Source organism: Bufo bufo, chromosome 6, assembly GCF_905171765.1.
Source record: "Bufo bufo chromosome 6, aBufBuf1.1, whole genome shotgun sequence".
NCBI lineage: Eukaryota > Metazoa > Chordata > Amphibia > Anura > Bufonidae > Bufo > Bufo bufo.
Genome location: NC_053394.1, coordinates 215541818 through 215565187, shown reverse-complemented (window position 1 = coordinate 215565187; position 23370 = coordinate 215541818). Strand labels below are relative to the sequence as shown.

Below are 23370 nucleotides of genomic sequence, written 5' to 3'. Positions count from 1 at the left end.
CAGTACTTTTTGCATTACTTGCTGTTGTCTAAGAACGGCAAAATTCACAATAGGTATTTAATCCATGAATCACCCAATACATTTCTTCGTTCAATTAGAATAGGTATTTAAACAGTCCTCCTCATCATGCTGTTCACATTTTGACATCATGAGACCAAGACGACACTTGAAAATTAAATCAACAGTACCTCGCCATTCCAAGGCTTCAAACAGAATGTTCTCAGATGGAAGTGGCAACCGACCTTAGAGAGTGTCAGATTGTCATCAGCAGGTTGTAACAGAGATTCAGAGAGACTGAAAGAGTCACAGAAAGGCATAGAAGTGGATGTCCTTTGGCCACATCCCACACTGATGACCGCTTCATTGTAAACAATGCCCCGTGGAACTGGATGATGAATGCTGCACAACTCCAGGCACATTTGAGGGAGGTGAAAGGCACCCAAGTGTCACATCAGACCATTCAAAACCGTTTACATCAGCATGGTCTGGGTGCGAGAAAACCTTCAAGGGTACCTGACCACACCACCAGGCACAGGCGTCATCTTCTTGCATGGGCCAGGGAGCATCTACACTGGACGAGGGACCAGTGGGACTCAATGCTATTCACTGATGAAAGTCGATTCACGCTGAGAAGAAATGATGGCCACCAACGATGTTGAAGAGGTCATAGAGAGCGCCATGCATCAGCCACTGCTTGCCTTTGGTGGTGGTGTTACTGTGTGGGCAAGTGTGTCTAATCAATACAGACCTGCCCTACACTTTGCGAATGGTACAGTGACAAGCCCATACTACTTGAACAACATCTTTAATCCAGTCATTGTACCTCTGCATGAACAACACAGGCCTAATTTCATCTTCATGGATGACAATGCGCCAGCTCATCAAGATCACATCATTACCGAACGGCTGTTGGAGACTGGGGTACCTCAAATGGAGTGACCTGCACTTTCTCCAGACCTGAATCCCATCATAAACCTATGAGATCAGCTTAGTCGCTGTGTAGAGGCTCGTGACTCTGTACCCCAGGAACCTCAATGACCTGAGGGACACCCTTCAAGAAGAGTGGGATGCCGTGCCTCAGCAGACAATAAGTCAACTTGTGAACAGCATGAGACATCGTTGTCAAGCTGTAATTGAGTCTCAAGGCCACATGACAAGTTATTGAGACACTGACATTCGTTGTGGGGGTATACCCACTACTGGTGTTGGCTTTTGTTTCAATAAATTGTTTAAGATGAGAAAATCACCATTGCATGCTTCTACTTAAATGCCCAAATTTCATGATATCACTGTAGCGTGAACTTTTTACGTTTTCCATAAATTTCACCCAAAAGTCAAATATCCCAAACTTTGTGAGTAATTTACGCTGTATTTACACATTGCAGCTTCATGACTAGGCGACTGCACTAAAAACAGTCTGATCATTAATGGGAGGGCAATAAACTGCTGTTTAGGAGTAAAACTGTGTGGCCATTAACAATGTGATAAACTGGACGTAATAGTCGCCTATATCATATTACATGGATAAGATTCTAATCTGCCAAAGAATTCTAAATTCAGCACTATTCTCATTCTATATTGAGTTAATTTATCCACAAATGATCCTACTAATATGGCATTCCATGCGATCCCATAGGGATACATTAGGTGTGACATTGCTCTGCGATCTGACACCATTACATTAGTGTGTTTGGTCACTGCAGTGCCCTTGTCATTTCATCTCCACATTTATACAGACGGCATTTGCTGTTCCTCTTTTACAGATTCCAAAATCCCAAGAGTTACAACAAGCAAATAAAAGATCATGCACCTGACCACGTAACAGATCCTTACCAAGCCCACCTAATCTGGCAAATTTTAATTTCTCTATAGTCCATGAATTACATATACATTAGTGGGGGAAACAACTTGAAAAAGTGTGTCCTCTTTGTTCAGTATGATTTCAATATGGACATAGGATGCAAACAGGAAAATGCAGGAAATTTATGACACCACAAGGATCCACAGTGCTGAACATTCACACAGATCATTATTAATGGAGTACGGAATATAGATATTTTATTCTGAGGCATGGCTCTTCTACCCTCATAACCAGGGTCTTGTTTGTTTATTTCAGATACAGCAATGGCGCTTTTTCTCCCAGCCTCCTCCTGCTGCTCGGATCTCTTTATTCCTCTCCCCGCCAGAGCTCTAACTACGGTTTTGCACACTATGTGTTACACAGCTCACTGGAAATGCCTAATGAGAATCTGATCTGGCGTCCAAAACATTCCCTCTCCCTCATGGGCAGCTGCCTAAGTAGCATACTCGCTGCTGCTATAATCTGCTTGGTCAATTCTCTAAGGGAACAAGCAGGAGAAGGGCAGAGAAGGGGAAAAAATGAGAAAGAGAGAGTGTGGGGAATTACTGAACTGTGCTCTGCAGTCTCTCCTTTGGTTCAGAGCAAGTGGGAGAACAGAGGGGACAAACAATTTAAGGTTTTGCAGACAATGGGAATGAGAAAGACCATGCAATGTCAGTATATGGACAGGGCAAATTCACATACTTTCTTTTGAATAATTTTATTTTTATTTTTATAAACCTATAATTAATATTTGTTTTGTAGAGCCAACATACACAAAGGAGCACCACACTAAATATTTAATTAGATATCTCAACTTTCTATGTGTCGGCCGCAGTCATAAGAGAACTTTCAAGCTTTCGAGTCACTACCACTATTAAAGCTGCTATATACTACAGAGCCCAGGTCAATTTCCATGCAGTTGTCGCCTTATTATTCAGCTAATCTTCCCGAGAAGTAATACTTCTAAGAAAAATACCTCCATGATATGACATCAGCTAGAGTATGCCATATTCTTTTTCAAATTCATACAGAGATAATACAGTGGTATTGTAGAAGTCAATGGGTACCAAATGACACCTCCGTGCAACTCAGAGGTTGTATAGCGCTTTAATACGCTCATGTTCATGAGGCTTTAGGACCAGTTACTTAGAAAGCCAATTTTCTATAAAAAAGATTTGCAGAATGTGAGTGGAAAACAAAGGAGAATGTATATCTATGTCACTGCGCATAGAAAGGGTCTTGATTTGCGACAGAATTTGTGGCTCACACTTACTGCTCCAAATATCTAAAGTGTACGTGTCTCACTTTTATTTCATTTCCGACATGCTAGACAACTTTCTTGAAGACTGCGTTTTTGCGGTAGTGTGCATCTTCTTTAGCTGCAGTGTAAGGGCTCATGCACACGAGCGTATTTTTTGTCCACATCCGATCAATATTTTTAGTAGGCCGGATACGGACCAATTCACTTCAATGGGGCCAAAAGATGCGAACAGCACACCATGTACTATCTGCATCCACACGTCCATAGTTAATGAAGTCAGCAGGCATTCCTGGTTGCATCCGGCAGTGCCATATCCGGAGAATTCCAGGAGGCTGTTCTCTGCCATGCCACAAATGTGAAAGTAGCCTTAAAAGGGATTATCCCATCTTAGACAATGGGGGCATATCGCTAGGATATGCCCCCATTGTCTGATAGGTGCGGGTCCTACCTCTGGACGGAGCAGAGAAACTTGAGGAGGGCGCACTGCACATGCGCAGCCGCCCTCCATTAATTTCTATGGAGCAACGAAAATAGCCGAGCGCTGGCCCGGCTATTTCCGTCGACCCCATAGAAATGAATGGGATCGGTGGCCGCGCCTGCACTCCCATTCACTTCAATGGGAGAGGCGGGGAGCTGCGCCTGGTGGTGGACGGACCCCAGGAAACCCGGGGTCCTCCAGTCACAACTCTCCCCGGCTCCGTTCTCCTTGCAGGTGAGGGTCCCAGAAGTAGGACCCGCACCTATCAGACAATGGGGGCATATCCTAGCGATAAGCCCCCATTGTCTAAGATGGGATAACCCCTTTAACTGGGCCTTTTTAATGCACATTAAGCGCTGTTTTCAGAGTTTTAAACAGGATATATGTTCAAACAAATATGGAAGATGATCTTTTTAAAGGTTGTATTTCACATAATATCTTTGAGGCTAGAGAGTCAAGAATAGACTTTGGAAATGGTTATGGAAAATACAGCTATTGGAAACTGCTATACATTTGATTAGGAAGAAGGTGGAAACACATTCACAAGGATTGTTTTCATACACCGTACCAATACTGTAGACCGCATAAACCTCAATCCAAAAACAGGAAAAGTTATATTTTATAAACACAAACATTACGTACAAAAAAGTAACCTAAAATGTGAAAGACAGACAAAGCCCTTCTTGCTCCTCCGGTCCTTCATGGGCTGCTTAGTGCGAACCCCATCTGAAATCATTACTGCACAGATACTTTACTATCCCAGTCTGAGGTCTAAAAGGCATAATAACATAATGCACATGTTTCTGCTTCAGATGCCAATCCAATTGTGGAGAACACATACAACAAAGAGGTTAGTGGAAAAAGAAAAGGAAAATAAACATCACGAGTTGCAATGGCTGTTGCATAGCCTCTGAAGTTCTGAAAAAATGACATTTTAAGCACTATAGGTTTTGGGAGTACTAGGAACCAGATTGCACTGGGGCTTCCTCTGTGGTGTCACACACTTCCTCTAACTGTGTGCACGTTTTCTCTCATATACAAGGGAAACAGAGGAAATCAGGAAGCCATCTAGCCGCACAATTCTATTATTCACATCTAAAAGATAGAAGACAGGGTGGGAGGCAAAACAGAATGTACTCTAAGAGGGAGATTTATCAAGACAAGCGCTTTCTACACCAGTCTTGATATCCCCAGGACTGTCGGAGGATGCACCACATTTATGATTAGGTGCACGCCTCCTCATATATTGGGTGCATCCTGCAGCAGTCTATGCACCTAAACAGAAATCTATGAGAGCTCAGCGCTGCCGTCCATTCCTGGCTTCATTTGCAATAGAAAACTGGTGTAAATTAAGATAAATTTGTCTCTGCTGCTGGTCACGCCCCCTTCTGGAAAAGCGTCAAGTCTCCCCCTATGTGCTTTGTATATGCAAATTAATGTATAATGTATGTAATTAATGTATAACCGTCTCCTTCCTCTAAATTGTTTGAAAAATAAAAAAGTCTGAATTAAAACATGATTAAGGAAACATTCCAAAAAAAAAAAATCCTTCAAGGGGTTTTCCAAGCTTACAAAAATTACAGAAAGTACCTATATGTGTCTGAATGCTTACCAGAGGATGCTACCATATTTATACATTCATTTCTATTATCCAACTCTGCGCTTCACTTTTGTTTTGATGCTGGTGGGATGGGATTACCGCTGTGAAGAACCACAGTTCTCATGAAACCTTTCACAAATACTCCACCTGTCTGCATGCCACTGACATAATTTGCTGCCCAGCATGTGAAACAAATCCTTCCCCAGACAGATAGGAAGGGGTGTATAAACAAGCAGGGAAGGGAGAGAACCACACATCACATAGGTAGGAGATTAACACCAGAAGCATGGTTAAGTGACTGCATGCGAGACTAGCTGAGGCTGCCCATACACGTTTAGGTTTTGATCAAAATTTGTTCAGGTTTTTAAAGCATGGCATAAGAAGTACAATCTGTCTTGTTATTTTCTCTCCTTTTATGATCCACTTCTGGTTTTGGCTTTAAAAGATGCACATAAAACCTGAGCAAACCATGCAAATGCATAAACACCGTTACAGAAGCATCCCAGCTAAAGACACTACAAAAAAAATGGTGTGTAAATGGTTAGCTGCAGCAAGATCAGTCACTTAGTAAAGATGGGGAAACCTCTTCAAAGCAGTATACCAACCATAGACAAATCTGCAATCCATGCCTTTGCTCACAATTTAACTAGTAAATGTATAAACTAATTGCATTTAGTTCAATAAAGAAAAAGTAAAAAGTACAGCTTCCAAGTCTATATTCTACAATAGCATTTGCCAGCTAGCCATATATAGATTGCTATATACAGCAGCCTGTATTCTGCAGGACCTCTGAGCCAGCAAGGTATTTTATTATCTCAAGCAATTACTGGATTGGATCCATTTCAATAAATAAATAAGGAATTCCTGTACATTCAACACTGTTTAAACTAGGGTCACCAACCATTAAGTAGTAAGATACTGCATAAAAAGAGGACTACTGGATCAGTGTCTGTAGGTTAATACGAATAGAAACAAATACAAATAGTACACTATAGAAAATAAATATTGTCCCAGACTCCATAGAGGAAAAGTGGTCCTAAAGCGCATGACTGTGGACTTCCCACTGCAGGGTGACAGAGACAGATGGTCACCTTCTTTCAAATCATAGAAACAGAGAGAGGACCCTTGGGTCTCTCCCCCCACTGGAGAGTGACAGAGACAGATGGAAGCTTGGTCTGCTCCAGCCACCCAACTCCGAGCACAGCACAATCTCTCTCCAGACCATCACAATATAACTAAAAATTATAAAAGAAATCAAATATTTCTGTAAAGGGACATCAATTTCCACTGCCACAGTCCTTGTGCTAACACACCGGTAATTTTTATATGCTCTAAAATGCGAGAATTCAATTCACAGATTATCAGGTTTTATTCTTGCCCAGCAGGTTACAGAAGTGTTAAAGGGAATGCTGTTTAACAGATTCCACTTTTGACAGCAGAACATTTGCAATGCTTCTAAAAAGCATGCTTTCCATGTAGCTGCTAATTAACCTGTAGATTGCTGGGAAATTCTCAAAGTGTTTTGAAAGTGAAATATAGGGGTAAGAAAGAAGAAAAGCTTTCTAGCTGACCACGTGAGGACCACAGTGAGCACAATTATTATCCAAATGGTCCTTGCTGAAGCAGTAAGTCATTTAGCTTTGTATAGTTTGTGACATTTTACAATCATATATAATCTGTATCTAGCTGAATGAAGCATCATCAATGGTGAAGGCTATAAACATGTCCAGTACTTAGGAACACCTTTTGCTGTACAGTTTTCAATGCAAGCAGAGTTATAATGAACGATCTGACATTCAAAAGGACCATCGCTTAACTGGTTGTTACTCCATTTTACTCCTGTAATGTTTCGCAAAAAGATCCCTCCAACCTAGCGATATACTTCTAATAAAGGAATACACAGTAGCTGCAATATGGATACGGTAATTTAATATCCAAAACCCAGCGTCCTACCTGCAGTGTTGGTAGCCCCTTCCCCTTCCTTTGGTGACAGCTGTCGAGGAGGGTAGAGAGTGTGACACAGTGCCCCAAGCACAAAATATACTCAAAAGAGCTTATCACGTCACCTGAAACAGTATCCATGTATTCTAAGATCGGTAACATAACCCATGTTGCTACAAAGGACCTAAAAAACTAATGGTACCCATACAAATAATGGTGACTGAAGCTGCCACTTTCGGAGGAACCAGCTGAACATCTTTTACTTATGGGGAAAGAATAATCACGTATGTCAGATCCCTTTGTTCTCAATGAAGATAAGATGCCAGAGAGGTCAGGCGGCACCCGATTCCCCTCTTCCCACTGAAAACACATGCATGCTTAGCCAAGTATGTGTATAGGGGGGGTGAATAGCTGTTGGCCTAAAGCTATCTAAGGGTTCTTTCACACTAGAGTTATTCTTTTTCCGGTACTGAAATCCGGTAAAGGGTCTCAATACCGGAAAGAAACGCATCAGTTTTGTCCTAATGCACTCTGAATGGAAAGCAATCCGTTCGGTATGCATCAGGATGTCTACCGTTCCATCCCTTGTACGGTATTTGACCGGACAAAAAATAGTGCAGCTTGATGCTGTAATTTTTCCGGCCAAAACCCCGGAATACCGCACTTGCCGGATCTGGCATTCATTTCCATAGAAATGCATTAATGCCGGATCCGGTACCAAGTGTTCTGGAAATTGCCGCATCGCCGGATCCGGTTTTCCAGTCTGTGCATACACCGGGATGTAGGAGGAGCTACTTTTGATCTTTGAAAAAATATAAAAAATACCGGATCTGTTATTCCGGATGAGACTGATCCGGTATATCACCGGATCAGTCTAATGGATCGGGGGGGGGGGAAATAGCTATCTGTTTGTATACGGCTTGCTGGACCCGGCAGGCAGTTCCGCAGTGCCAGATTCCTACAACGCTAGTGTGAAAGTACCCTAAATCAGAGCCACGGGCCCAGCCAAATTACGAGTTTGTGTTATATAGATGCACAGAAACTTATGGGCCATGTTGTACAACTGTATGCCTCATATTTCATACAAAAGGTTATTTTTAATAGATTCATAAGAAATTTTAGAAAAAAGGGGCATGTCTCATCGTATGCTGTGTTAAGGAGGTATTCTCCCCTAGCAGCGGCTCTTCTAAGGAACCACAGGGACTCCATGAGCGCTGTACATGTAGATATGGGAAAAGTAAGAACATCGAAATATTATGGGATGGAGCAGTTTCTTACTAGCTACAATTCTTCATTGCCCTGACTATATGCTGCTTCACCTATTCTGGTAGTCTGCCTATCCTTGTAATTGGTTATTGTCAGTCTGTCTACGAAATGCCATACTATAATCCGACGCCGACTGACCAGTCACATATCTACGATCCTGTAAGTTGCCCTAATAAATACCTTGTCCTTGGGGCCTAGTAGTTTAACTTCTGCTAGTTAAATCCACCCATTTATACAGAAGGATGTTTCTTTCCCCACAATACACACACACATACATCACTAAAGCAAGAAATTGTTGACGTAAAGCAGGGAAGAAAGCAGGAAATATGAAGCTTCAAATGGTTTCTAGCTGTCGAGAGCAGTCCATCAGAAGTCTCAAAGGAAATTAAAGAAGGAGCAGTACGTCATATGCAAAGGGTTACGATCAGCTGGTGTTGGATGAGAAAACCTCAAATACAGTGTTAGGCCTCATGCATACGACCGTTCTGTTTTTTGTGGTCCGCAAACCAAGGATCCGCAAAAAACGGAAGCCGCCCGTTCCGATCATTGTAAAAATGCCTATTCTTCGCCGCAAAACGGACAAGAATAGGGCATGCTATATTTTTTGTGGGGCCACGGAACGGAGCAAAGGATGCGGACAGCACACGGAGTGCTGTCCGCGTCTTTTGCGGCCCCATTGAAGTGAATAGGTCTGTACTCGAGCCGCAAAAACTGCAGCTCGGATGCGGACCTGAACAACGGTCGTGTGCATGAGGCCTTAGGTTGCAAAAAATATGGATGACGTCTGTGTTGCATCCGTTTTTGTTTTGTTTATTTTCGGACCAATTGTAATAATGCCTATTCTTGTCTAGAAAATGCACAAGACTAGGACTGCAGAACGGACATACAGCCCCATTGAAATGAATTGAATAGAAGTGAACGGGTCCGCATCCAATCCACAAAGAAATATGGTTGTGTGAATGGGGCCTAAGACAGTGGAAAAGCGACAGAGCCTCACAACAGACAAACCTAAATAGAGAAGCCAGAACAAACCTTTGGTAATGAGCGCCAGCAGAAATATAAACACATCCAGTGCTATGGATTAGGGAGGAGCGAACTTCAAGTTTTGAAGTTTGGATTCGGGTATATGCTGAATTGCGTTATGGATTCCCTTACAACAGACAATAATGCAATTCCATGACGGAATGTCTCTAAAGGCATAATAGAAGTCTGTGGCCAGCAAAACGGATCCGTCTGGTTTCCGTTATGCAGGAGGCAATTATCGGGAAGGGATCGTTCTTTCCCAATAAAGTGCCTGCTCGTCAGTGGAGGAAAGAGCTACATTTACTGCAGCAACCACCTCCACTGTATGGGCATGAGCAATTGCTACTGCCATCACTTATCCTCATACAGAGTTGTTGTTTCTGGGCAGCAGGTCGCTGTTCACACAGCACAACCTGCTGCTCTGCAAAGATGATTTCATATTCTGCATAATGGTGGATTTACATGGCCAGATTGACGGACAGATTACAGGGAATGAAAGTTACTTTGAATGCTTGTTCATTGGATAAAGTGATCTTTCATGCAGCACATTAAATTGTTTCTGAGCAGATCGTGCTGTGTAAACCGCTATCTGCCAAGAAACAATGAATCTGTATGAGGATGAGTGATGGCGGTAGATATCACTCATCCCCATACAATGGAAGGGATAGCTGCATGTAAAACATAGTTTAAAAGATCATTTCAACTGAGGAAGCAGTGTTTCGCTATCAACATTAGGGTTATTCACTTTAGAAAAAAGGCGACTGAGGGGAGATCTAATTACTATGTATAAATATATCAGGGGTCAGTACAGAGATCTATCCCATCAGCTATTTATCCCCAGAACTGTGACTGACAAGGGGACATCCTCTGCGTCTGGAGGAAAGAAGGTTTGTACACAAACACAGGGCTCCAGATGGCGACCAAAATGGTCGCTAATGCGACTTAGAATTTACAAATGGTGACAAGACTTTTTAGTCTTGTTGCCATTTGCGACTAGACCCGCCGCCGCAGCTCTGCCGTTGAATACAGCGGCGGGGCACAGGAGGAGATGATAGTTCTCTGCCCCGCCGCTGATGTTCTTCTCAGCAGCGCAGTGGAGAAGGAGTCTCTCCCTCCCTCCCTTCCCCCCCTGTGCTGCTGCCACCGCCAATAAGGAGAGAGAGGGGAGGGGCTGTGGTCACTGCGCCACCAATGAAGATAACTGACCTGTTCATACACATACAGGAGGCGGGTGCTGGAATCAAATAGCCGGCACCCGACCTCTATGACAGGGAGCTGCGATCAGTGGCAGTTAACTCTTCAGGTGCGGTACCTGAGGTGTTTACTGCAGCGTATCGCAGCTCCCTGTCATAGAGGTCGGGTGTCGGCTATTTGATTTCGGCACCTGCCTCCTGTATTTGTATTAATAGGTCAGTTATCTTCATTGGTGGCGCAGTGCGCCTCCCCAGTATAATAAACAAACATTGGTGGCGCAGTGCGCCCCCCCCACCACTATAATAAACATTGGTGGTGCAGTGCCAATGAGGGTTAAAAAAAATAAAATAATTAAATTAACTCACCTCCTCCAATTGATCGCGTAGCTGCCGGTCTCCTGTTCTTTCTTCAGGACCTGTCAAAGGACCTGTGGTGACGTCACTGAGCTCATCACATGGTCCATTACCATGGTGATGTATCATGTGATGAGCACAGTGATGTCACCACAGGTCCTTTGACAGGTCCTGAAGAAATAACAGGAGACCGGCAGCTAGGCGATCAATTGGAGGAGGAGAGTTCATTTTTATTATTTTTTTTAACCCTCAATTGACCTACTAAGCATTCTGTATTAAAGAATTCTATTATTTTCCCTTATAACCAGGTTATAAGGGAAAATAACACAGTGAATAGACTTTCATCCTAGCAACCATGCGTGAAAATCGCACCGCATCCGCACTTGCTTGCGGATGCTTGCGATTTTCACGCAACACACAAGTGATGCGTGAAAATCACCGCTCATGTGCACAGCCCCATAGAAGTGAATGGGTCCGGATTCAGTGCGGGTGCAATGCGTTCACCTCAAGCATTGCACCCGTGCAGAAATCTCGCCCATGTGAAAGGGGCCTAAGGGTGAATAGGACAAGGGTTCAAGCCCCTAAGGGGGCTAATAGTAAGTAAAAAAAAAAAAAAAAAAAAACACAAACACTAAGGCTACTTTCACACTTGCGGCCATGTGATCCGGCAAGCAGTTCCGTCGTCTGAACTGCCCGCCGGATCCGCCGTTCTGGATGTGACTGAAAGCATATCTCACAAATGCATTGCAAGAACGAATCCATCTCTCTGCTTGTCATGCGGACAGACGGATCCGTCTTGTATCTTTTTACGCATCCGGCATTCCGGTATTTTGAATGTCGGATCCGGCACTAATACATTCCTATGGGGAAAAATGCCGGATTCGGTATTCAGGCAAGTCTTCAGTTTTTTTCGCCGGAGATAAAACCGTAGCATGATACGGTTTTCTCTTTTGCCTGATCAATCAAAATGACTGAACTGAAGACATCCTGATGAATCCTGAACGGATTACTCTCCATTCAGAATGCATGGGGATATACCTGATCAGTTCTTTTTTACGGTATAGAGCCCCTGTGACGGAACTCTATGCCGGAAATGAAAAACGCTCGTGTGAAAGTACCCTAAAATATTAAGTTTAAATCCCCCCTTTCCCAATTTTACATATAAAATATATAAACAATAAATAAATAAACATATTAAATAGCGCTGCGTCCGAAAAGTCCAAAATATTAATTTATAAAAAAATATCTCCTATGCGGTGAGCGCCGTAACAGAAATAAATAAAAACCATGCGATTCGCAATTTTTTAGTCATCTTGTCACCCCAAAAAAATAGGATAGGACTGTTCTATTATGGGCCAAACGTTTCATAAAATGCGAAATGCACGCAGCTTTTTTTGCTGTTTTTATTTTTTATTTTTTGCGTGGTATTGAGTATCGCAATACTTTTTTATGGTGACGAAAGCGAATCAAAATTTTGGCATTGAAACAACCCTACGCCGATCTGATTGGCGTAGCGTTGTCACGATACCAAAATTTTGATTCGGTTTCGATTTGGCGACTAAAAAATTTATTTGGATCCTACATTTTTCAGTTCAGGAGCCAATGGCTACTAGGTATTTTTTTTAGTCTGGAGCACTGAAACAGAGGATTCTTTACGGTAAGAGCAGCGAGACTATGGAACTCTCTGCCTGAGGAGGTGGTGATGGTGAGTACAATAAAGGAATTCAAGAGGGGCCTGGATGTGTTTCTGGAGTGTAATAATATTACAGGATATAGCTACTAGAGAGGGGTCGTTGATCCAGGGAGTTATTCTGATTGCCTGATTGGAGTCGGGAAGGAATTTTCCCCTAAAGTGAGGAAAATTGTCTTCTACCTCACAGGTTTTTTTTGCCTACCTCTAGATCACTTACAGGATAACAGGCTGAACTGGATGGACAAATGTCTTTGGGCTTATAAACTATGTTAATCAGGTGATCGGCATCATATTTACATGTTATTAGGAACAAGAGTTCGTACCGGAAATTGTGTGTAAATCCACCATTACACAAATGACATGTCAACTGCTCTGAGCATAAACATACCCTCCATGTTACATGAGAATATTTGGAGAAAACTCACAGCATCCCAAGGTTTTGTCAGTCATAGAAATAAGGGGTTAAACGGGCACCACTACCACTGTAGACACCAAGCACTGTCACAACACTGTCAGAGTATCAGTACAACCTTTTAGCTACTGAGTGTTACTTCTGCTTCAGCAGCCACTGCTCACACGCCTGTAGTTTATTAACCAAGATGGTCCCCTGCCTTCTGGCAGAGAAAGCGTTAACCCGGGATTGTGACCTAGACCCCTGACAAGCCTGTGCAGTTACACTGCTGCTTCCATTTCTAGACATAATGGACAAGAGAATATTTTGCAGACCATCCCTTAATAAAAAGCAAGGATTAGGACCATTGACCTAGATACACCAGTTCAGTTTTAGCTGTGCTCAGTTTTGCCTGAACTATATAAGTGAGGCTCAGTAGAGCAAACTAAGAGGAACATCAGAGTCCCCTCCAGCCTTCTTTCCAACAGACCATGAAATTCAACTTTTTTTTTTCTTTCCATAGAACTCAATTCTCTGTATCTGAAGATGGTGATTGCGTTTAACAGAAAAAATATCATGCGCTAGAATAAATGTTAGCTTAATGGGTACAAGAAGAACATTCAAGCAAGGTTGTGTACGTCTTCATTCACTAGTTAGCTAAAGAATACAAAGTGTATTGCTGATCACAAGACCGACCAATAAATGGAAAAGGAAACCAATATAAAATATTGGGGTGGCAGTAAATAGTTCTTCCTTCATATGGTTTGTCGGTCAGCATGTAAACTGCAAACTAGTGGCAAAAATATCGAAGTTCTGCACTTGTCCATATCTACAGAGCTGTGCAATCGGTAAGTGAAAGTTCTGACTCCTCCAACTCCTCCACACCCCGACTCCAGCTCGGAGTGCTTCATGAATGGCCAATAATTCAGTAGTAACAAATTTCCTGTAGTAAAATGGTAACTGGGCTTTTTCTATTATGTAAGTATTCAGGCTACGCTGGCCTCTAACATCTCCGTTTAGAGGTCTCTAGCAGGCTGTTCTGGCAAAGAACAGCCTGCCGGAGCTCTCTGGATCCAGCATAACCGGATGTTACTGCATCCCTAATGACCCCATTGACGGTAATGGGATCTGGCGGAGATCTGTCCACTACCACACAAATATGCCAGGATTTGGCTGGACAAAAGTTCCTGTAAGTAAATATGTAATACACTATACATTTAATAACCGCAAAACACTGTCCACAGCTTCTTTACTTCCTCTCCGACATGATCATCTGTTCCACTGCTGCCAAGGACAGGCTTCAGTGGTTACATGTCCACAAGAGACACATTTCCGCTGAAGCCAGCTACTGGCTGCAGTGGAGCAGATGATCATGACTGTGCCGAGGACAAAATTAACAAGCTGTGGAACGGAGCATGAAAACACAAGAGCCGACACGCAGAACCATAGCAGTGGGGAGTAGGTAGGTGTGATTCTTTCCATAGCAGAGGCAGGCTGCGGGCACCTGTGAAAGGTTACTTGTTCCCAGACAACACCTTAAAATGGGGTTATCCAACACTAAAAGAGTGGCCCAGACCTGCCTGACCCAGGGTGGGGGTGATGCTCATGTGATTCCTGCCTCTGGATCTAGTTTGTTGGGCTCTTGGACCAGCAGTTCCACTCCCACATGCACTGTGGACAACATCTGTTGACAGGGGCACAGGTGAGCGCTCAGCCAACCACAGGCCACAACACTGACCTGCCCCCCTTGCGCTACATCACATGTGACACACGGGGAAGCAGGTCACAACTGAGGCCTGTAATTAGCTGCTGCGGTTAAGGCCCCTTTCACATGAGCGAGTTTTCCACGCGGGTATAATGCGTGACGTGAATGCATAGCACCTGCACTGAATCCTGACCCATTCATTTCAATGGGTCTGTGTACATGAGCCCTGGCCCCATAGAAATTAATGGGGCTGCGTGAAAAACGCATTGCATCCACAAGCAAGTGCGGATGCAATGCGTTTTCACTGATGGTTGCTAAGAGATGTTGTTTGTAAACCTTCAGTTTTTTATTACGCGCGTGAAAAACGCATCAAAACGCATTGAACCAGCGTGGAAAAAACTGAACAACTGAACGCAATTGCAGACAAAACTGACTGAACTTGCTTGCAAAATGGTGCGAGTTTCACTGAACGCACCCTGAACGCATCCGGAGCCAACATGTCACGCTCGTGTGAAAGAGGCCTTAAGTGTGCACCAGATACATCAAATGGCGTAACGGAAGAAAAACTAATATGGCCAATTCGCCATTTTTTGTCACTTCAAGTCACACACACACACACACTTCAAAAATGGCATCACTGAAAAGTACAAATCACCCTGCAAAGAAATTTGCCCTCAGCTTTGTACACTTAAATACAAAAAAGCTATAGAGGTCAGAATATGGTGATAAAAAAAAAAAAAAGAAGTTTAATATTTTTTTTTAGAAAGTACAACTTGTCCCACAAAAAATAAGCCCTCAAAAGGCCATGTGAATGGAAAAATAAAATAGTTATGACTCAGGGAAGGCAAGTAATGAAAAACAAAAACAGAAAATCACAAAAAGGTAAAGTCGCAAGGTCCTCTAAAGCCTCTTTCACAGGGGCGTCCCAGATTTACTCCGGATGCGTCGTGTGTGCATTGCTGGAAAACCGCGCGAGTAGGCACGCAATTGCAGTCAGTTTTGACTGCGATTGCGCTCCGATGTTCAGTTTTTTCCGCGCGAGTGCAATGCGTTTTGCACGCGCGTGAGAAAAAACGTAATGTGGTACCCAGACCCGATCCCGGACTTCTTCACTGAAGTTCGGGTTTGGTGTTCTATTCATTTTATTATTTTCCCTTATAACATGGTTATAAAGGAAAATAATAGCATTCAATGCTTGCTAAAATGTTGCTTGAGGGGTTAAAAAAATAAATAAAAATAAACTCACCTAATCCTCTTGTTCGCGCAGCCAGCATAGTCTTCTTTCTTCATCTTTCAGGACCTGCAAAAGGACATTTGACGTAATCTTCATTCAACAGGACCTGCGCTGACGTCAAAAGATCCTTTTGCAGTTCCTGAAAGATGAAGAAAGAAGACTATGCCGGCTGCGCGAACAAGAGGATGAGGTGAGTTAAATTTAATTTTATTTTTTAACCCCTCAAGCAACATTTTAGTAAGCATTCTGTATTCAGAATGCTATTATTTTCCTTTATAACCATGTTATAAGGGAAAATAATACAGTAAATTGACTTTGATCAATTTATTAACATCATCTCCTAGCAACCATGCGTGAAAATCGCATTGCATCTGCACTTGCTTGCGGATGCTTTGCGATTTTAACGCATCCCCATTCACTTCTATGGGGCCTGCGTTGCGTGAAAACCACAGACTATAGAACATGCTGCGATTTTCACACAACGCACAAGTGATGAGTGAAAATCACCGCTCATCTACACACCCTCATTGAAATGAATGGGTTCGGATTCAGTGCGGGTGCAATGCGTTCACCTCACGCATTGCACCCGCACGGAATTCTCGCCCGTGTGAAAGGGGCCTAAGGGTAAATAAACTATTACACAATATTAATAACAGATTATTATTATTTTTTAAGCTGGAGTCTGTATATTTCTACCGACTCCCACTCCACCCAAACCTAGCTATGACTCCACAGCCCTGCATATCTGGTTTCACTTTAACATTTGTTTGTTTCAATAACCATAATTCATATATATAGTTTGCACACAAGATAGCTTGGATAGCTTAGAAAAAAGTAAGCTAGCACCTAGCTCACATGTGGTTACTATTCTATATACTTATGCAAGAGTAAAATTGGGACAGAAATAGAGCTGCAGCTATCGATTATTTTAGTAATCAAGTATTCTACCGATTAATCCAACGATTAATCGAGTAATCTAATAAGAAAAAAACTAACTAAAAGAATGTTTTCTATAAAAACTCATCAGCCCCCTGCCATCAGTTCCCCCTCCCTTTTGCCATCAGTTCCCCCTCCCTTTTGCCATCAGTTCCCCCTCCCTTTTGCCATCAGTTCCCCCTCCCTTTTGCCATCAGTTCCCCCTCCCTTTTGCCATCAGTTCCCCCTCCCTTTTGCCAACAGCTCCCCCCAGTGCCATAAGTTCCCCCTCCAATGCAATTAGTTCCTCCAGCGGTCCCACCAGTTCCCCCTCCAATACCACCAGCTTCCCCATGTCATCAGTTGCTTCCCCTCCCAGTGCCACCAGCTGCCCCCACTGCCATCAGTTCCCCCTACTCCCCCTCCTAGCCATCAGTGCCCAGCCGCAGCACCAGTGAACTAAAATACTTACCTTTCCTGTAGGGGTGCTGCCGACACTCCAGAGAACTTCCATCTTCTTCATGCGCTGCACTGGGACCTGACTATGTGTGTACTAGGGATCGACCGATTATCGGTTTGGCCGATATTATCGGCCGATATTGAGGATTTTGAACGTTATCGGTATCGGCATCTATTTTGCCGATATACCGATAACGTATGGGGAACACAGAACGCGCTGCTGACAGCGCTCTCTGTGTTCCCTCCGCAGCACAGGGGAGAAGGAAGCAGTGTCTCCTCCCCCTGTGCTGCTGCTGCCGCTGCCGCCAATGAGGGGATAGAACATAAGAGGAGGGGAGGGGCTGTGGCCGCTGCGCCACCAATGAAGATAAGCCTTTCATTCATTCATATAGAGGAGGCGGGAGCTGGCTGCAGAATCACATAGCCGGCTCCCGACCTCTATGAGCGGTACTAGCTGCGGTCCGCGGTAGTTAACTCCTCAGGTGCCGCGGATCGCAGCTACCGCTGATAGAGGTCGGGAGCCGGCTATGTGATTCTGCAGCCAGCTCCCGCCTCCTGTATATGAATGATCGATAGACTTATCTTCATTGGTGGCGCAGTGCGCCCCCCCAAGCCCCCCAGTATTAATCATTGGTGGCGCAGTGCGCCCCCCCCCCCCCCCCCCACCCAGTATTAATCATTGGTGGCAGTGGCCACAGGATCCCCTCTCCCCTGCTCCTCCGATCGGAGCCCCAGCTGTGTAAGCCTGGGGCTCCGATCGGTTGCCATGGCAGCCAGGACGCTATTGAAGCCCTGGCTGCCATGTTCAGCTCCATGCTGCTGTGTGCACTATGCACAGAGCAGCAGGGACAGTGTGAGATCCTATTCACCCTGATAGAGATCTATCAGGGGGAATAGGACAAGGGTTCTAGTCCCTAAGGGGGTTAAAAGTTAGTAAAAAAAAAAAACACAAAAATATTAAGTATAAATGAAAAAGATTTATAAAAAAAAAATACACATTAACAATAAACAAAAAAAATACACATTAACAATAAACATATTAATTTTCAGCAGATTTGTGTAGGAATTTTTTTTTTTTCTCAAAAATGAAAATTCCCAGAATATCGGTATAAATTATCGGCTATCGGCCTCAAAGTTCACAAATTATCGGTATCGGTATCGGCCCTAAAAAATCAATATCGGTCGATCCCTAGTGTGTACATCAGGATCAGTGCAGCGCTGTGCGGGCAGGCGGGTGACCACGGAGCACGAGTAATAGCAAGTTCTTCCCTCAGACTCTGTGGTCACATGGCACAAACGTAGCATCGATGCAAAAAAATTTCAATCGAGGATTTTTTTATGTCCAGTTAATCAATTAATTTGAGTAATTGTTTCAGCCCTAATCAGAAAACTCTAAAAACCCTCTGGAGAAAAAAATAAATAAATAAAAATCAGCACAGAGAGATTCAATGGTTAAAGCGAACCTTTCACCTCATTTTCACTTGTTAAACTAGCCACAGTACCTTATAGATTATATTGAATGTGTTGTTATCCATGTTAGTGCCGCTTTCCTGCACTTTTTATTCATAAAAAAACAGTCTTATAAAGTTCTGATTTCTGCTCCAACAGTCAGGCAAGAAGTCAAGGGGGTAGCCCTTCCCTCTCCTCTGGCCGTACCTCCCCTGCCCTAACGCCGCCTCTATGCTTTGTGATTGACAGCCGGCTCAGTCGCCGGGACGGCGCTTCTGAATCCTGCGCATGCGCCGTCCTCCTCATTCGCCGCGCGATCCCGTCTTTCTGGCAGACAGAAGCGCGACCATGTAACAGGATCGCGCATGCGCCGTACGCGATGCCTGCCTGTCTGCTCTCCCTCCCGTGCGCGCGCTCCACTATCTTCAGGCTCCAAGTGCCCCACGTGATCACTGTAGACTTGCCGCAGATTGCAAGCCAGTGATCATCGTGAGCCCCAGAAAGACGGGATCGCGCGGCGAATGAGGAGGACGGCGCATGCGCAGGATTCAGAAGCGCCGTCCCGGCGACTGAGCCGGCTGTCAATCACAAAGCATAGAGGCGGCGTTAGGGCAGGGGAGGTACGGCCAGAGGAGAGGGAAGGGCTACCCCCTTGACTTCTTGCCTGACTGTTGGAGCAGAAATCAGAACTTTATAAGACGTTTTTTTTATGAATAAAAAGCGCAGGAAAGCGGCACTAACATGGATAACAACACATTCAATATAATCTATAAGGTACTGTGGCTAGTTTAACAAGTGAAAATGAGGTGAAAGGTTCGCTTTAATCTTAGCTACATCAACTGCAACTAAGATGACTATAGGAATATAGTTTCCAAAAGAAAATTGTTCAGATTTTAGCTAATGTACCAGATTTTTCAGACTCTAAGACACAACGAACTATAAGACGCACCCCAGGTTTAGACAAAAAATAATAATTCCCTGCTGGTTTAATTAAGTGGAGGGTCCCTTCATTAGGCATTACAGAATAGTTATAAAAACATGCACAAATATGTATCTATCAACATGGAGCCACCCTTTGCTCTCTGGATCACAGGTCAGGGGTGATTGAGCTCCTTCAAGAAAGCACAATGTAATAAAATATTTAAAAGGGTGGATAGTATAATTAATCTAAATACAATAAAATTTAAATCATGATTGTAAAAGTATAAATAAATAGCCACTCAATGTACACCCCATATGAGGAAAAACGCTCAGAGGAGGATTGCATTAACCCATTTCGGTCACAAACAGCTAAAAGGGTAGGCTCCTTTAACCACTCATATCTCAGGATTAGGAGCAGCTATAGACATAGTTCCAGTCTTGTTTCAAAGCCGACAGATCACTGGAACAGTAACTGGAAGACATAGCAGTTCGAAGTCGGGTTGGGAGTGAACGCAGGGGAAATCTACTTTCACCTGCTATCATTCCTGACCCGATTTCTAACAGCTATATCTTCCGATGTAGTGAAGATAATGCGGTGATTCTTATTTCAGTTCAGCCCCAGCAAGCCCTCAAGCTCTGATATAACACAGTGACTGCGGACACTCATATAGTCTGAAAAATAGGGTATATTGTTCTATATATTGCATTACCAAATGATGTACAGTACAGACCAAAAGTTTGGACACACCTTCTCATTCAAAGAGTTTTCTTTATTTTCATGACTATGAAGGCATCAAAACTATGATTTAACACATGTGGAATTATATACATAACAAACAAGTGTGAAACAACTGAAAATGTCATATTCTAGGTTCTTCAAAGTAGCCACCTTTTGCTTTGATTACTGCTTTGCACACTCTTGGCATTCTCTTGATGAGCTTCAAGAGGTAGTCCCCTGAAATGGTCTTCCAACAGTCTTGAAGGAGTTCCCAGAGATGCTTAGCACTTGTTGGCCCTTTTGCCTTAACTCTGCGGTCCAGCTCACCCCAAACCATCTCTATTGGGTTCAGGTCCGGTGACTGTGGAGGCCAGGTCATCATAATTCTACATGTGTTAATTCATAGTTTTGATGCCTTCAGTGTGAATCTACAATTTTCATAGTCCTGAAAATAAAGAAAACTCTTTGAATGAGAAGGTGTGTCCAAACTTTTGGTCTGTACTGTAATTGTGTGCATCCATGCACTCATAAAACCACCATGGTTAATAAGTGCTTTGGCACATGGTCATCATAGGAGTCGTTCCCTCTGCAAACCAGATGAGAGAGCTGCTTTTGCTTTGGTGGACTATGTTCACAAGTGATTTGGAGTCTCCATTAGGGGCCTCGGTCACAGATTTCATCCAAAATACAGGACAAGACAGCGCAGCATGATGTGCTACTTTGTCCAGTAACAGGGTCAGGTTTTCTAACTGATGCCATTATAGTGAATGGAGTCTGTCAGATAACAGCTCCAGAACTTCTGTTCAGCACAACAGAATCTGAAGCACTGGTGCGAACTCAGCTAAAATAGTCAGCCATTCATTTTTTTGCATATTTTTCTTACAGTGTCCGAACACAACATACAAGTTACAGGAGCTAACGGCTACTCAAAAATAAATAACTGAATCCTAGAGAGTCAGGCTTGTTCACACTACATTCAAGTGTTCCATTTGAGATATATGTTAGAAAGCTTTCCCATTGTATACCTATAACAGAAGGATTGGATGCATTTTTTGAGAAATGCCAGTGAGTTTATCTATACAGTTAAAAAATGCTATATAGAAAAATGTCAACCTGCTGGAAGTCAATAGGACGCTCTTCTGGCCTATTTTCGGGTAAATAATTGGCCTGTGAACATGCACTGCTGATGCCTAAGAACAAAGTCTGCAGTAAACCTAAATGTGGTTTCCCTAAGATTACTATGTTTTTTTTTACAAATATGTTCACTTGCATGCTTTTTTTTTCCAATTTAGACTCTCCTGACTCGTCTTCACCATGTGAACAAATCGCTCTGGTTTGTGTCCATCCTGTATGTGGCACTTCTCGTTGCTGCATCCAACCAAACCCATGATGCACTTCTCGCTTTCCAGCACCGCCCCTAACACCACCCATCTAGTTTCTAGCTCCTCCCATCCAGATAGGTATATAGACACTCCTTTATTACTGCCCCTGGTGCTGCTCTGACACATCCATGGAAATAGGAGCTGCATGGACATGGTCAAGTGACTGCGGCTCAGAAGAGAAGAAATAAACTGCAAAATTAAAGCTACCTTCTCAAATGATTATTTATACCCCTTTAAAATTTTCAGGCCGGTAATATTTTATATATTCAAGGCAAAATGTTCATAAACCACTCAGACAAAGGCCAATTTAACATATTTGTAAGCGGAATTCAAGAGTGGGTCCAAAACATATGAGGGGCACATACGGTTCCATTAAACTGCTTCACTGTAGGGGCTACTCACATTTTTGGCTTACAAATACTGACTGTGGCCATATCATCATTTTTCCCCCATCTCTTCTGGGTGAAAAATATTGGAAATTGTATTACCCTGCACATCAATGACCAGGTTCCTCATTGATACAAGCACGGTATCTTTATATGGAGGATGTGCATAGAGGTCTATGGAAGACTATAGGTGAGAAGGTGTGATCACATTCAGAAATGTTTCAGTGCACTTGATTTCTTAGCGCCTTCTAATGATGCAGTTATGCAAAACATAGCAATGACCATCCTAACGACAATTTGCATTTAGTATATGTAAAAGGTCAACTAATTTTTTACCAAGGTCACTAAAAGGAAAATAGAAAATGTGCTAAATTCAGCAGAGTTCTCTGATCAATATGTAATAAAGAGAGTGCAGAATTAGAACATATGACCATTTGTCTAGAAGATAACCTCTCGGTGGCAGGTCAACACAGTAGATTTTTGTTAGAAAGGTTTAGATTAGGAGCCAGATGCATAACATGGATGTATTCTGTAAACCTTGGCCTGATCATGGCATAATGACGGTGACTGCAGTGTTCATTCCTCTGCTAACTAGACTCAGGAAATCAATACTCTATTTCTTGTGACAACTCCTGTTGTGTCAGGAATTACGTTAGCTTTCCAAAGAGATCTTTACTCTTAGAAGGCCCTGTATCCAGCGCACAACGCAGCACAAAACCAGTTACCGCAGCTGTAATACTGCCCAACAAAGAATTTACATTAAATGCAAACCAAGTTGTCACATAGAAGCAGACATTTACAAATTGAAGAGGTTTTCCAAGACAAGAATAATCTGTTTTCAAAGGACGCTGCCAATCATATAGAGCAAAAAGCTGTGGGTGATATGGCTCCAGTTAAAGGGGTTGTCCGGGTTCAGAGCTGAACCCGGACATACCCTTATTTTCTCCCAGGCAGCCCCCCTGAGCCTAGCATCGGAGGATCTCATGCTTCGATGCACTCCCTTGCACTGCGCTAAATCGCACAGGGCACGGACTCTTGTTTTCAAAAACACACGGCCGGGCGGAAACTTCCGCCTGGCAGTGTGTTCGGTGACGTCAACTGCTCTGATGAGCAGGCTTTAGCTCTGAACCTGGACAACCCCTTTAACAGGGATGAGTA

General features: G+C 43.3%; 1 protein-coding gene and 1 long non-coding RNA gene across 8 annotated transcripts in view; one reads left to right on the top strand and one right to left on the bottom strand.

The window, feature by feature from the left end:
* ZMIZ1 (zinc finger MIZ-type containing 1) overlaps window positions 1-23370 on the bottom strand; it is a 356469-nt gene that overhangs the window by 311009 nt on the left and 22090 nt on the right. The window lies entirely within an intron of this gene.
* On the top strand, window positions 12492-23240 carry LOC121005994. The gene is made up of 3 exons (XR_005780001.1): window positions 12492-12502; window positions 16535-16539; window positions 23112-23240. It is a non-coding gene; the product is annotated as an uncharacterized LOC121005994 (long non-coding RNA).